We start from the raw sequence: 15,352 nt of genomic DNA, 5'->3' as shown, positions 1-15,352 counted from the left end.
TTTGCCATAGGTAAGTCTCTTTACCAATAAACGTATGTAATTTTACAAACTGGCTCATTTGTACAGAACAATATGACTCATTAATCTGTGAAAGGGACCGATGATGATTAGTTAGACTGATTTACAAAACTCCATGGATGCAGAAGCAGCCAGACTTGTCTGAATAAACTGGCATCAGGCAGCGAACTTTAAATCCATACGTGCAACATTAATGAACGCGAATCACGTTAGTTATACCAACATCGGGTGTAGGTAAACAATTCAATCAGAACATCGAGTGTGTCATTTACTAGCGTTGGTACCAGGCCCAATATGTAGCGACGAGGTTAGAGATTACTTTGGATATTTCTATAATTGGCTCCCTGTTAACTAAACTTAAGTTATTCCTAGTTATTTTAACTGTAAGTCTTCCATGATACATAAATAAATAACATGTTCATCGTTCATTACACCATGCATATGTTCAATGCTGAGGTATTTTATGAACAGGACAATAAGACGAAGCAATCGTCACCTTCTCGATGGTCATCAATACTGTTTGAATGCTGACGTGACTATGGTGTTTAGCGGCCGAAGTTCTTAAATCTAGATTTTCTCATAATTTGGAATCAGAACTGTCTGTAATAGTTGTATCATTGTAAGTCTTTTCACCCCCAATGACAGCCGCTTAATTGAGACTTTAAGGTATCTCGCTAGACAATTCATAATCATCAACCTTTTATATATGCACAGGTCTCACTGGATGTAAAGGCTACACCAGAGACCTGAGACGTTAAAACGAGTTCTAATACCAGACATTCCGATTTATCTGTTCTTATTTTGTTTAGGATTTCGGCGTCAAACTATCACATATTCAATGTCGACAATAACCCTCTATACAATTTTAGTACTTAAACGAGATAAAAGGTAATCAGTACAATAGACATATTTTCTTCCAAACCCTAGATTTTGTAAGGAATTCCTGCTAGTAGGTAATGTTGTGAGATAGGATAAAGGGTCGTGTGATCTTATCCGATATTATAGCTTTCCTCGAATATCTTGTTGAATTACACGCATCGTTGATTTTCACTGATCTAAAATTAATATGAGGTAAGATCGTGTATTGACGTAGATAAGCTGTTGTTTTGTTTTTCATAGATTGACATGAAGGTCAAAGGCTTATACTGAGCAGGATTTCACATCAATGCCGGTATTTTCCACAACATTATTTATTTGAAAATACTTTTTAATATTTTTAATAAAATATATAGAAACTTATCTGTGTAAAGATTTTCAGTACAAAAAAAAAATCTTTTTACATTTGTTTTTTATCGTTGTTTAACTTAGTTTTGTCAATCTTCATACTATACTTAATTTTATGTGAGTTCTTAAAGAGTCCTTAACGCACACATCTTAACGTACCTACCTACACCCAAACAAATATCATGAATACATCTGTATGACGAAACAAAATAATTTGATTTAATTTACTCAAATTGTTGTTCATTCTTGAACACATTTCAAAACATCTGTTCTCCGATTTGATAGGTCACCTCACGGTAGGGTGTATCGCGCATTTGGGACATTTTAGAAAATGTCTACGGTTTTTAAGAAAATATCATGATAAGGGAATGGAATAAGGAAAAATTGTCTATGGTTGGAAATATTTTGAAAATATTATTCGATTTGAATAAACTTGTTTGCATACAATTTTCAAAAACAGTTCATTTGTGTAGGTGAGTATTAAAACGTTTTTTGAACTCATATGTTCATTACCTATAATAGATAAAGCTTTGACACGTTTTCAAAACCTATTTCTCTCGTTTTCACAATTTTTATTGTTTACCAGTCGCAGCAGATTCCATAGTCAAAAAATCTAGTCTACGCTCTAAAATTGATCTACCGCTATCAAAGCGACCCAAACCTCACGAGTAGTGTCGCGCAGTGCTCAATGCGGCGACATAGTTTACTCTATGCCTACACGAGCTGTGTCTGTGTGTACGTCTGTCAATGCAAACGGAAACTTAACTCTTCGGTAGCACTGCGCTCCAGTGCACCGCCTTGAGGAAATGATAGATGCAGGCTGCAGAACTTGATCGGTATTAAGGGCGATGTGTTATTTAATATTGATGTAATGTTATGTAGAAAATCAGCGACAGTGGTCATGTTATGAATGAATATCCCTCTATACTTACCTATGCCTGTATTACGTTTGAACGGCTAGGTAGTCTTTATATATTTTTTAATTAGCCCACATACCAGCATAATTATGTTGACTGCACCCCAGTATCTGCATCTGAGCTACATTATAAGTTTTTGCGTGAAATATAATAACATTATGTGTACCCATTACAGACAGTCTGGTTCGATATAATATGCCTCGTTCGGATTTTTCTTTCGAAAATCACATTGTTAGAGACCAGACAGAAAGTAGTCCTAAAAGTTCAAAAGTGATAACTAGACAGCTTTTCTATGTCTCGCAGACACCTCGGGTACCTATTTACCAAAAATTTTACCCTATTATAAATCCGATGAAAAACAAGTATTTAAGCTATTAATAACTATACTTTTATCATAACTGTAGTTCAAAAATGTAATTGTCATCAATTTCTTGATTTTACTTACAGGCGACGGACAATCATCGTTGATTTCCAATTTATAGTAAAAAACATATATTATAACTTCTAAAGCAAATGTGTATGTAAATTTCCCAACGTTGACAGTTTCACCGCTACATACTTATCATGCTCGCAACACAAAATGAGATCAGGTTTCAATAACATTTTCTAATTGAATTTCATAGCTAACCGTGTCATCGAGTGTTTAACGGTACACACTGATAAATTAGATAGATATCGCACGGAAATTATTGAATGTACTATAAAGTATATCGACGCAACTATGTAGTACATATATGTATTTTTGCACCATACCCATGTTATCATTATAGCTATTTTGCGATATACACGTACATACAGTGTAAAAAGCAACTGAAAATAAAGGGAAAATAGTGTGGAAAAATTACAAAATATGGATGTAATTAATTCACAGAATTTTCATTTTCATAAAGAAAACCCCTCCATCTTTTCTATCCTGAAATGCTTAAAACATATACTGTGTAAAGTTTGACTCAATTGATTTTATTTTTAAAGGATAAAGGATTGAGTTTAAAGCCCCAAAAATGTAAGTATTTATAATTAAGCTTAAACATAAGTATTGAATATGATAATTTACAAGGCATCAGGAACCATGATTTTAATGAGCATATAAATAGTTACACACTTCAGCGATCAATTCAGTTCTTAGAAGATATTCAATTTCTAACACCCACTGAAGTTTATAACGCAATCGGATATAAATATATTTATCTGCAAAGGAAAGTTGTAAAATCAACTTAGGTATATAAAGTAATAAAAGCAAACATGAGAAACTGCAACGCATCAAAGACTTTCATAAAATATGATTAATAATACACGACTTACAACGTCAGGGAGTCTAGACAACAATAAAACGATTTTAATGAAAACTCCCCAAACACGTAAAAACATGCATCAAGCTACCCTTATGTCTTTACAGCTACAGAACAATTAAACCTTGGACGAACGCGCTGAGTAACCTGTGCAAATCCTAATATAATTTCATGGTGGGTACACCGTACCTACCATACCTAGCAACAAATACAGCCATAGCTAGGTACGTACCTACGCTTGGCAGCCGGGGGGAATAGTAATGTGTTGTTAACTTACAGACTTGTTAAATTGTATGCACGTCCAACTTACCTGATTTATAACCGTTACAATTGCTTTTGCTTTAAATGATTTACTATTACAGTTATAGTTTGTCTGTTTCTAGGATTTAATTTTCACAATATGGTTTAAGTTTATTTTGTTACCGTTTTAGAAATATAAAATGGATTTCAGAATTCTATTTTGAAAGCGAGCAAAATTAGCATTTAATTTGATGATAACTCCTACAGATGAAAGTAAAATTTCCCTACAGTAATGGCGGTATTACCTAAGTGAACCCTAAAGTCGTTATCTCAATTTGTACATTAGGTACACGACTGGATTATCAGAGTGCCACAAACAATATAATAAGTCCAATACGGCAAACAAATTCCAACATACGTTCCACGATAACATCAGTTAGTATTGAAACAAATAACAAGCGAAACCAAATAATTCTCCCTCGTAATCTTGATTAGAACAACGGAACTCAAGTGCTTACCAAACTGGCCGCGGAAAGAACAATGCTCACTCGTGGGCCCTTCATTCTTGAACAACAAATCTTCCCTACTAGCGACTGTAGTTTGCTCATTTGGAAGAAATGAAAGAGGGCCCTTGTCTGAGCCGAAGCCTCCACTCTTTTGTTGGAAACGCGTTTGTTCTCAGTGGCCATTTCACTAATTGCGACCACCTCCCATTGTCTCCGTATAAATTAGACGTAAATGTTCCGCTTCATCTCGTTATCTCCCAAGAATTTTGAATAAACACAGTTTTTAGGAGACCGTCATACTACTCAGGTAAATGAAGCAAGCGCAAACTTCGCACTGGCTAATGTGTGGTAAAAGCTTTGTTAAATGTATGAGTGAAATTATTTTAAGTACTTAATTTTCAACGCCTCTCGACATCCAATATTTATTACCTTACTCAGTGTATCCTTCACCATAACTTGTGAGGTAGGCGTTGAGTAGTTTATGTTTGTTATTTAGAATACATTTACTTGTTTGTATTCAAATATAAAGCGTGAAGTAGACGATGTTGTATTTTACCTTATGTATTTTTAACCAACGAAATGGAACAGAAATCGATAAAAGTTTAAATTGTGCTCAGTCATCGCGCAAAGCTACAAAAGGTTCCGACCTTTCAATGTATTCGTACCTATAGTATAATAGTCTCGTCTCGAATGTTTACAAAGTCCTCCACACATCGCCTCCCCTCGCCTATACAAGCGAATGTCGCGCTAAAATAATTCCGATGCAAGTTTTCGTATACAACTACATTTTGATAATATGATTTTAACAGAAAATTTTGTGTATTTTCTTTGGAATATAAGTTTCCTAAATATAAAGGTCTACTGACAGTCAAAACAGTTTTCACGGGCATACCGACAAGTTTCTTCCACGCTTGCGTCAGGCTTAGCTCAAGAACCACTGAACACACTTTGATAGGGCTTACATTATTCGAAAACTTGTTCTTCGAGGAACGTTTATTTAATAATTTGGGTATGAGAGTGTATCAACTTGTTAAGTTACCGTGTATGTTTTATGAGACCTCGATTCGGAGCGGTGCAGGTCGTAAGAGACGAGGGAGCAATCTATCACATCTGGCGCACTGCTAAATCCTTACCAATACGATGCTTTATGACGATTTAGTGTTTTCCGTGGTTTTCATAGCATCCTGGGTATCACGTACCTGAATAAATGCTATCCTTCATCATTCTCTCGTATCTCTGATTCGTAAACTTTAACGCTTGTTCCTCAGTGTTAATTGGTTGTTGCTTATTGACATAAGTAAGATTGAAAGGTATCATAGATCAAAATCGGCCAAGTCAGAAACCGTATTCAGTATCATTATAAAACGGCACAGATATACACCATCTGTGAAAATGTCTCTATCACAACAGTAACAGAGGCTGAACGAACGGGCAGCGAATCTTCGCATTTTGGTATGGAATCCTAAAAAAGTCTAGAATTGTACACCAAAATTTAACGTTTCTCTCATTGCAAGAAAGTTACTGATTTGTAAAGAAAACTTAGTACAAAAACCAGCACGTAAATCCTTCGGGATATAAAGGTCATGGTCTTATCGCTGTTATTTCTGTATCCGAATTAAGAGTACGGTATTTATGTCTGCCCACCGGCGCTTTGCTCAATTTGTCAAAACGTTTTGCGATAAAAGAAGAAAGAATTATATTTAGCGAACATGAATTACGTAGGCGATTGAGTTTTAGTAGAAGTTGTGTGTTTTCCTAACCTTATAGGAAAGTGGGATTAGAGCTCGCACTTTTCTCCGTATTAGTCACGTTATCTAGCAAACTAATCAATAAATCATAGGAAATGTATATCTAAGTATATTTGTTAAAGTAATCGACTTTCTCTGCGGTACATTTTTGTCATAATCAATCAATTATGCCAATAATTACCTCTCAACGGAAGTAGGTGAGAGCAATTTACCGATTTCAATTCGCATGAACGAACCCTTTGTTATCAGGGAATGAGCTATTACCGTCGATTCGATTATTATTTTTACTGTCTGCTATTCTTAGAGGTTTTAGCTTTGCCTAATGAAATAGCTTAGTTTAGCTTTACTCTAAGAAATTGAGTTTAGTGTTTGGCGAAGTTGGAAAGACACTTTATGACTACAACTGAACCTTTCGCAAAAAGAGCTTTCCAATCCTGAAGAGAAGTTAGAAAACCACCTACAACTTCTTCCACAAGAATGTTTAATTTTATTCTTAAATGAAAGTTTTTGTGGACAACAATATCAGCTTAATTGTGTAACAAGCAATGTAATTGCAACTGCAAAGTCGCTGCAAGGACAAACAAACTAAGTACTTGGTAAAAGAAACCAACGATATTAAACAAAAACACAAAGCGGACATTTTCTTTTTAGAGAACTGGCCAAATTAGCTTATATTGTTGCTTGAGACCTAATTATTAGGGCTGCGGTTTTGTTCCAAACAGTTACCGCTGCCCTGGCAGAAGGCTCCAGAAGGAACATGGTGGGTTTTAGTCAGTAAGAGTCTGACCCATAGCGGGAGTTGACATTTAACGATTTCTCACCAAAAAAGAAAGGAGCTGATAAGAAATCAGCTTAAAATAAAGCTTTATTAGGCTTTTAGAAAAACAGACTGAATATACTTATTGTAAAGTCTACATCATAAAATGCCCTATAATTTCGTTTGTTAACTGGAGGGTAATAAACTTTGAGTAACATTTGAACTACCTGCGTAGGCCTACTACGTAACTGTATCAATGAACTCGATATATTTATGAATGAATGAAATTTTGATTTCATTTCCCTCTTATCTGTGTTTCAATGTTCATTGTACTTTGTACCTATGGCAAAAAAAATGTGAATGTAGTATTTGGAGTGGAATAAAAAGGTCAGATAGGCAATTGCTCCGTTGTAAAACACTGGTACTCAGCTCCATCCGGCTAGACTAGAAGCCGACTCCAACATGGTTGGGAAAAGCCTAGGCAGATGATGTGTACCAAAAATGTATACTGAAAAGAAAAAAAGCTATCAGAAAATAATAAATATTAAACCGTCTGACCACTAAAGCGGGGTGTATTCAGAGTTGTTAGGTACTAATGCAAAAGGAAGACGGGAAAATGAATATTTTTACGATGTGGAAGCACAAGTATTGGATGGAAGTCCCGACCTCCCCGGGGCAAGGCACACTTCACACCAATGCAGTGTTGGTAAAAATATCTCAACACCCCAACTTTTAGGAATCTTCGAAGAATTCCTTTCGTAAATATATTTAAACGAGAAAAACGAGGCATTGTACTTTTACATTACTTTTATTGCTTCAGTTTTTATTTTGTTTTCAGAAGTTATTGTGCCTTTTAATTGCATAACTACCTATCTATATATGTACAATGAATGTTAAAAATTAAGGATGTTTTTATTATATTTTATTTTGTTCATAACTGTTCGTAATTCCGACAAGTGCCGGTCGAGTGAGCTCGTCCGTCCGACCAGTCGTATGTAGGTGCATATGTTGCAAGGCATGCTCTTTTCATCTACCACAAATTAAAAAATCTCGGAGAACTTTTCATGCGTCCAAATATTGGATCGAATGAAGTTGTTTCGAAATGAACTACTGTCAGCCTTGTTTGTTAGTTAGTAGCTAAACTTGCTAATATAATTAAGTTGTACATAGTTTTAGTAGTGTCGCCTATTATGTGTATTATTTATGACTTCAAGCTCAATGGACTAACTCAAAGTCTATAAACGTCAAACATAAAATGTAAGTACACAAAACCTTGAGTAAAAGTTATTACGAGTAACCTACAACGACATGTTTTAAATATACAAAAACAGTGTTTCTATAACGGTGACGGAAACCGAGCGTAATGCGTGTTCGGCACGCACTTGCTCAATATTGTACAAGTCCACTACATTAAGCTCTTTAGGCGTTGAAGTCAAATGTAAAGAGTATCCATTCAATATAAATAATTGATGATATGTCAGCATTCACTCGTACTGCTATCTCTACATTACATGATTTATGATATTCTTTTGACATGCAAACATATAATGTTACATATCAGTATCGAAGTTCTCCCATATTTATTGCTTCCAGGCATAATATTTATCAAGTTTAGTTTTTGAAAGAGCAATAGGAACAGTTTTAAACAAAACTAAGTGCACGAAGTTGTAGAGCGGATTTACCGGAAGCGGACGCGTCGACAGCGGCCGTCGCTTCAGGATCGCAACACGCTTTCATTCATCCCGCAGTTAAGTCCTTTCGGAGCCGACGCCGGTTTTACACGGAAACTCTACACTAGGCGCCGACCTCCTGCCAGAGGCGCCTTCTCGCTCGCACGCGCACCGCTCACGCCTCGCCGACTGAAAAGAGAGAACAAAATCAATACTGTCTGGAACACGCCCACCGGTTCAACTCGGTAACTGCGCTTCCTCACTGGAAATTCGATAAAATAAAACTGGGTAAAAATCATTAAATTTGTGTGTTGGTGTTAGAGATCCTATGTCGTGGGATCTGTAGATCGCATCGGCGAGGTGCAGGCGTGGGCGGCGGCGCGAGGCACGCCGCGACCAGTCACATGTTTCGCACGTGGTCGGCTCACGTTACAATGTTTACCTGAGACCGCCTGACGGTCAGGTGAGACCCGCGCTACGAGCCACCACTACACTTCTACACGTAGTACGCCGGCCGACTCCCCGAAATAAAAGCATTTAAGGCCAATTTTACTACTTCACAGAAACGACTTTCTTTCGGGCCGCTCTCGTACAAGTTAAGCAAATTGTTTGCAGGCTCTCTGGGTAAACACTCTTAAAATGTAATCTTGTCTCCATCCTCATGATAGCCATATTCAGTGGGCGTCGGAGCCGGCGAGCCCGCGGCTACGGTTTGCATTTTTATCAACCATCGACGACAGGCAGCAACATTTTATTTTGCGTGTCATAAATATGGAACTACTGAAGACGAACATACGCTGGAATATACAACATTTTCATGCAAACTTATCTGAAACTATGCATAAGTAAGCAGCGACGAAAAGAAAGCTTCCTCTTTGCTATAAAAATAAAACTTAGTAGATGTTCTTGTGTTTCCTGCATCACATTTTGAGAGAGCTCTTTGTACTTTATATACGCGAGCGTTGATGTGAGCAAAAAACTATCCCACACAATTTAAAATACATTTTGCATGAAAAACTTCAAGTTACTTACAGTTTTTTTTTTTAATAGACTTGAAAACAGACTTACTGATAATATTAAGCTTACAGAGGTGTGTGCTTTTGAAAATAAGTTAAATTTAGAAATATGATTGTATCCTTCATAAGTTAGAACAGAACACAGCTTCTTTGTACCCATACCAGTCACATTTTCACGAAGTGCTTATATGTGAACAGAATACGCAATGAGCTGTCCCCTTCCTTATAATATTTATACGAAACGTTAAGGATATCTCAATTTATTACGTTCCATTAATTCCATCAAAACGTCGTGAGAATAACCACATGTTAATAATTATTGATGGCGGAGTTAAATAAACAGAGTTGTGTGTGCCGTCATCTCCGCAATTTGTTCGAGTCGGGAGCGACGGGTATTAGGGAACCCGTAGGCAATGCTAACAGACTGTACTGTAATTTGTCTGTTGAATTGTTCTGCGTTATTTTGAGACCTCTTGAAGTATGCAGTTTTCAAATACTTCTAAGTAGTTAGAGGTTTTTGTAGGGGTGTCTGCGTGGTAAATTAAGAACCTCAGAGTTTTGGTTATTATGTGCCTACTACTTAAAATCTGGTACCTATTATGAAAGCTTTCTTTCAACTTCCAATGAGGCGTAAAATAATCGTGTCAGCTAACATTAATTAATTTTACACCAAATTGATTTGGTTGCTAAGATTACAGTATGAATCGATATTAGAACTTTGTTTCTCTTTTGCTTATTTTCAGGATTACTATATTAAGTAAAACCCTTTAATAATTTCAGTTATTGCATAGAGCAGACTCACAAAATGTCTTTAACGCTAAAATATGTATGAATATAATGTTTTAAAGCGCAATGCACCAAATGTAAACTATTTAAAGTGATTTATAAGTTTCTACGGAATAATTGCAATTCGTGGGGCAGTTGGAAGCAATAAATGGCTCATGGGGCGCCTTACAATCCACAGCCAATGGTTATGGCCGGTCTCGAACCACTACGTACAGTACGGTTTTATCAATGCGTAAAAAGGTATCTTCGTGATCGTTTCGATTTTGTGTTTAGAGGTGTGTGATTTTTTAGGGACGTCAATTGGCTTAATGCTGGTGGTAGGTTTTAAAGTAATATTTAGCCAGTTACGTACAATGTTAATTTAGTACATGTGCATATTAATTTGTTCGTGTTTTTAAATGTTGTAGCGTCACTTTTCTATTAAGCAGCGAAGAAAATGTTAAACAGCAAATTGCTACCATACCATATCAATTTCAACTGCTAGGTATCACATTCTTGAAATTATCGAGAAAATATGAACCCAAGCTAATAGCTTCGTCCCAATCATAGATTATACCCGTATTTGCAATTCAAAAACCTTTAGCTATCCGCCATTCCGTGCCTGAACATAATTAAAATTTGCCTTAGGTGACGTTCATCATTAATTATTTAGCGTAGTTTGAACGTCTTTAGCGGGAGCCAGTCGACGTGCAATAAATGGGCCGCAACGCCTTATATTCCTTATATTCAGAGGACAGAGTGAGCACGTGCTTGGAATACGTTACCGACAGCGCGCTAAAGGAACCCAGCGATCCCCGTCTACATAAAGATTTATTCCCATCTGTAACTGAGAGGAGGACGCGACACTTTTTCCCAATTATAAGGTGTAAGCACCCCATTTATTAACATCTCGTCAAAGAAATCACGATCTCGCCGCTTCTCCTCCACTTTGCTGGAGGTACGTTCATAGTTTGCTACACTTCCCAAAGTTTTAATTATTGCGCCGGCTAATAATTCCGAAATTGTACAACTGTTTCCTACTGGCGACGTTTTAATGAGTGCAACGAAAAATTATATTGTAATAATTTGCAGAACATTTCTGGTCAGCTAATACTTTACGTAGAAGTTGATAAATCGATTCGACATAATGCAGTGTCGTTATTAAAATATTTTCTGTAAAGTAATATCAGTAGAGAATTTCTAGTTAAAGTCTGCCCTAGCTTCAAGTAATTTAAAGCATGAAGAGATTTCGTGATAGCAGTGAGTATAAAAAAGTAGTTAAAACCAATATTTCTTTTAAAGGAGACCAATATAATCATTCCTGGAGACCGTAATTAAATTCACATATTCGCATCTCTATCATATTTGCAGTCGTGTGAGCTCGGAAAATATTACAGAACATGTTAGTAAGAAATAAAAAAATATGTGTCACATCTGGGGAGGGTAGCTGCAAACTGTATGTGCCAGGCGTGGTCGGAACTGGAAAACTTAGCCGTCCCGCGACCAGCGACAACTTTCTTGTCCAACTCCACGCGGCGCGGTGCACCCAAATGCCGACCGTCTTCTTTGTCATTAAAATGCTTTATTGATGTAATATGCAATATTTTACGCCGGCGAATATATGCACGTCTGGGCACGTAATAGACATACTTCTGTGAAAACTTTTAAAGATAAATTATTGTACGTAATTAGTGATGCAGTGAGCTCAATCTGAACTTTCGTGAAATTTATTGAAAGTAATTCGACGGCTTTATGTATAAGACTACAGAATGAACATGAGCTTTCGAAACAGCCATAGCTTTAACCATTAACTTGATGGTGAGACGTGCCCGCCGTTTTCACTGGTAATACTATCTCAGCCATACCATAAAGACTAGGTATGCAATGCTTCTCATACCATTAGCAGTAAACACATACCTACGAGCAGATAATAAAAATTAATACAATGTGCCGTAACTCGGTATGCATTTCAAACTCAGGCACAATGTAAAAACGGGACGGCAGTCTCTGTAGCCTTAATATCCGCTGTTTCAGACTCGTAACCGGCTAACAATATTGCATTGCGTACGCCACGCGCTAGTTCCGTACTTATCGCGAAAGTTTCAGCCGGCGGCTCGAGAGGGGGTGGGGGCGCCGGTGGGCGGAGGGGGCAGGCGCTCGCCCGCTGCAGTATCGATCGCGTCTGCTGCACGCTGCAGCGCTGTCTTCCGCAGATCAGTCCTTATCGTCCGCCGGAACGAGCCTCCGCTACAGCCCGCACTAAAAAGGCTTTGCGACACATTCTACATAGGAGCTGCTCGCGCCGACTGCAAGCGCAAGTATTGAGGCGTGCGCTCACGCTTCACAGACCTAAGCTTGTTTATTGAAAACCGTTCGCTCTTATATCTCAGCGACTACCTACTAATACAACATGCCCGATTTATGGCTACATAAAAATAATGTACAGTCCGCAATACGTTTGATGATACCATCCGATAAATTTATGTGAGCGGTTATAGGATTTGTACGCTGGGAGATTATGAGTTCTTGCAAATCCAACATAAATGAAACAAAACATGGGTAGTCGGTTATACTGAATACAAGACATAAACAATCACGAAAGAAACAGCGACTCAAATGACACTTGGTAGAATACGAAACTTAGTTTAAAACTGTCGTGAACAAGCTTGCTTGACGTTTCAGGCACTAAATACATTACAGTTGGGGCGGTTTTATAAGTGATGGTTAAGGTAACTGCACCGGTCGGTCTAACTATAAAATTTATAACGAAGGACCAAGTCGAAAGTTGCAAGCGTTGAAAATATTGTAAGCTGCACTCGTTTCGGGCAAATTAAATGAAAAACGAAGTTTCACCGCGTGGCGGACAAAGTTGGCCACTCAAGTTTCAAGCTCGTCGGAGAGCCGCGTATAGACTACACCCGTCCTCCTCTCGCTACATAATACATAACACCACACACACATAAACCATCGCACTCCACGACTCTCGATATTATCTCGTATACTAGTTATAAAAATAATAATAGTAAAAAGACTACATGATAATTTCTTACTCTATAATATTATATGGCCCATAAATTCACGTTTGCTTACATCAAAAATAAATTGAATATACCTTGAATAAAGCAACCTCTATCGCTAAATAGTGTTTACCAATAGCCTCTTAGCAAACTCAAGGAAAACCCGATGTGTACTTTGTAAGGGATTTATAAACCTATCCGAGCCTGCATATTAATAAATGGAATAAATTTACCCCACCTGGCCGTAAGTTCGTAGCCCACGCAACAACACTGTAAACTCAAAAGTTATTTAAAGTTGCTACAATCAAGACGGTTCAAGGTGGTTATACTTAACGTCTATATTTATGACGTACTTACACTAACATACTGTATTTTATAGTCATATTTCTTTCAAATTTTAATGCACGATAGCTCACAGCGTCATTACCAGAAATTACAGTTTCAGTGAGTCAAATCGATACAAAGCGACAAATACGTACATACAACGAGTGAATAGTTTGGAAATACGCCAGGCAGGGGCACTCGACCTCCGCACACTGCTTGCCCACTTCACCAGTGAAGCTGTGAAGTAAGACGCCACGCAGCTTTGTGCGCGACGGTACCGCGCGTCACAGTCGCACCTCACCTGTCTTCGTCACTGTTTATTGCCGACTTAATTAAATACTTTGCTATTCTAACTGATTGTAATCGCTTCAAATTACATGTTTGATATCGAATTCGAACAACTTTTAACATGTTTGACAACATAATTAAAGATTTTTAACTTAATTACAACAGTAAAACATTAGTAAGTTTAATTAATGTCTCAGTTTTGAATAAGAAGTAAGTAACAAACAGTCGGTTATTTAGTTAGTTACAAGAGTTTCGGCCACTTAACGCAATACATTTTACTAGTTAAACAGAAACTGCACAATTGAAGCGTGGGGAATACTTGCTACGACGGGCTTCGCTGGAGCTACGCCAAATTGTAAAATATATTTTAATATTATAATATACGTCATAATTACATTAGGCAAATATATTTCAATGGCTTAGTTTTAAATGTTGATAAAAGACCTCGGGAATAATATTTTCGCGTATGCAAGCATGCATTTTCCGCGCTAACTTTTAGCGGAAGTAACTCAGCGAGGCGTCACTCTCGCGTTGAGTCCTCTTCAAACGGCAAAATTTTCTGTAGGTACTTAGGCACTCTTTTGCAATAAAAACAAGTAAGTACCTACCATACGCTAATATACTATAAAGGTCGCAATATTGGTATTTAATATTGAACTGCATTCATAAATAGAAAATCCATTTAAAATGCAGCATTTGGTTTTTAAAAAGAGAATTTACTATTGCACCGTTGGATGCATGTACACTGTACACTTGCAGTGAAAAGCGACAGTCGTTAACAGTGACATCTCCAAATTTTATTTCTCGTGGCATCGTCATTGTGAAACAGTTTGCCGCTGAACGAGTGAATTTCCTCGTGTTAAGGAGAGCCACATTGGAGGCCCGCCAGATGGCTCTTGTGAGGAGTACCCTCCGCCGCATCCGACTGACGCTAATTGCTACCAACTCTTCCATAATTATCGCAATTATACTGAATTTATTAATGACTATTAATATTACGATTGTTTCGAACTTTGTTTCGTTGTGCAAGAGTTCTGTTTCAGTAGTGAAATAAAATAAAAGCTCTATGATTAAAATACATTATTTACCTAATCAGTAGCACAAGCTTAAAATAAGCTAGGTATAGTAATTTTGTCTTTTTCATTTAAAAGAATATTTTACGGCGATTTAAAAATTGTGTTCCCCCTCAACCTTTCATGTGATTACGTAGGTAGCCATCTACCATTATCCCATAGTACATGGCATCGGGCTGTAACCAAGGGTTGTGATGTTGGAAGTAAGCCAGAACACAATGTCTGCACACAGTTACATTTGCACTAGGGATGCACTCGTCTCTGGAATCAGCCTCTTTGTCCACCATTTTATTCCAGAGGTTTTAACTTTCCCTTTGAGAATTACCAACGTTATTAACGTACCTTTACACGGTTCCCACGGACGTAATTAGATACTTTTCCCGTGTGTAGAGGACTTTAAGACGGTTAATTTAATATGATAATTACAGAAGCCGTAACTTTATTCGTTACTCGACTTTAGAGACGCGAGAAATAAACATGACATGCTCAAAGTTCTCATT

The sequence above is a fragment of the Helicoverpa armigera genome, chromosome 8 (assembly GCF_030705265.1).
Source record: "Helicoverpa armigera isolate CAAS_96S chromosome 8, ASM3070526v1, whole genome shotgun sequence".
In the NCBI taxonomy this organism is placed as follows: Eukaryota; Metazoa; Arthropoda; class Insecta; order Lepidoptera; family Noctuidae; genus Helicoverpa; species Helicoverpa armigera.
The sequence above is the reverse complement of the archived record's forward strand: the minus strand, read 5'-3'. Positions refer to the sequence as shown.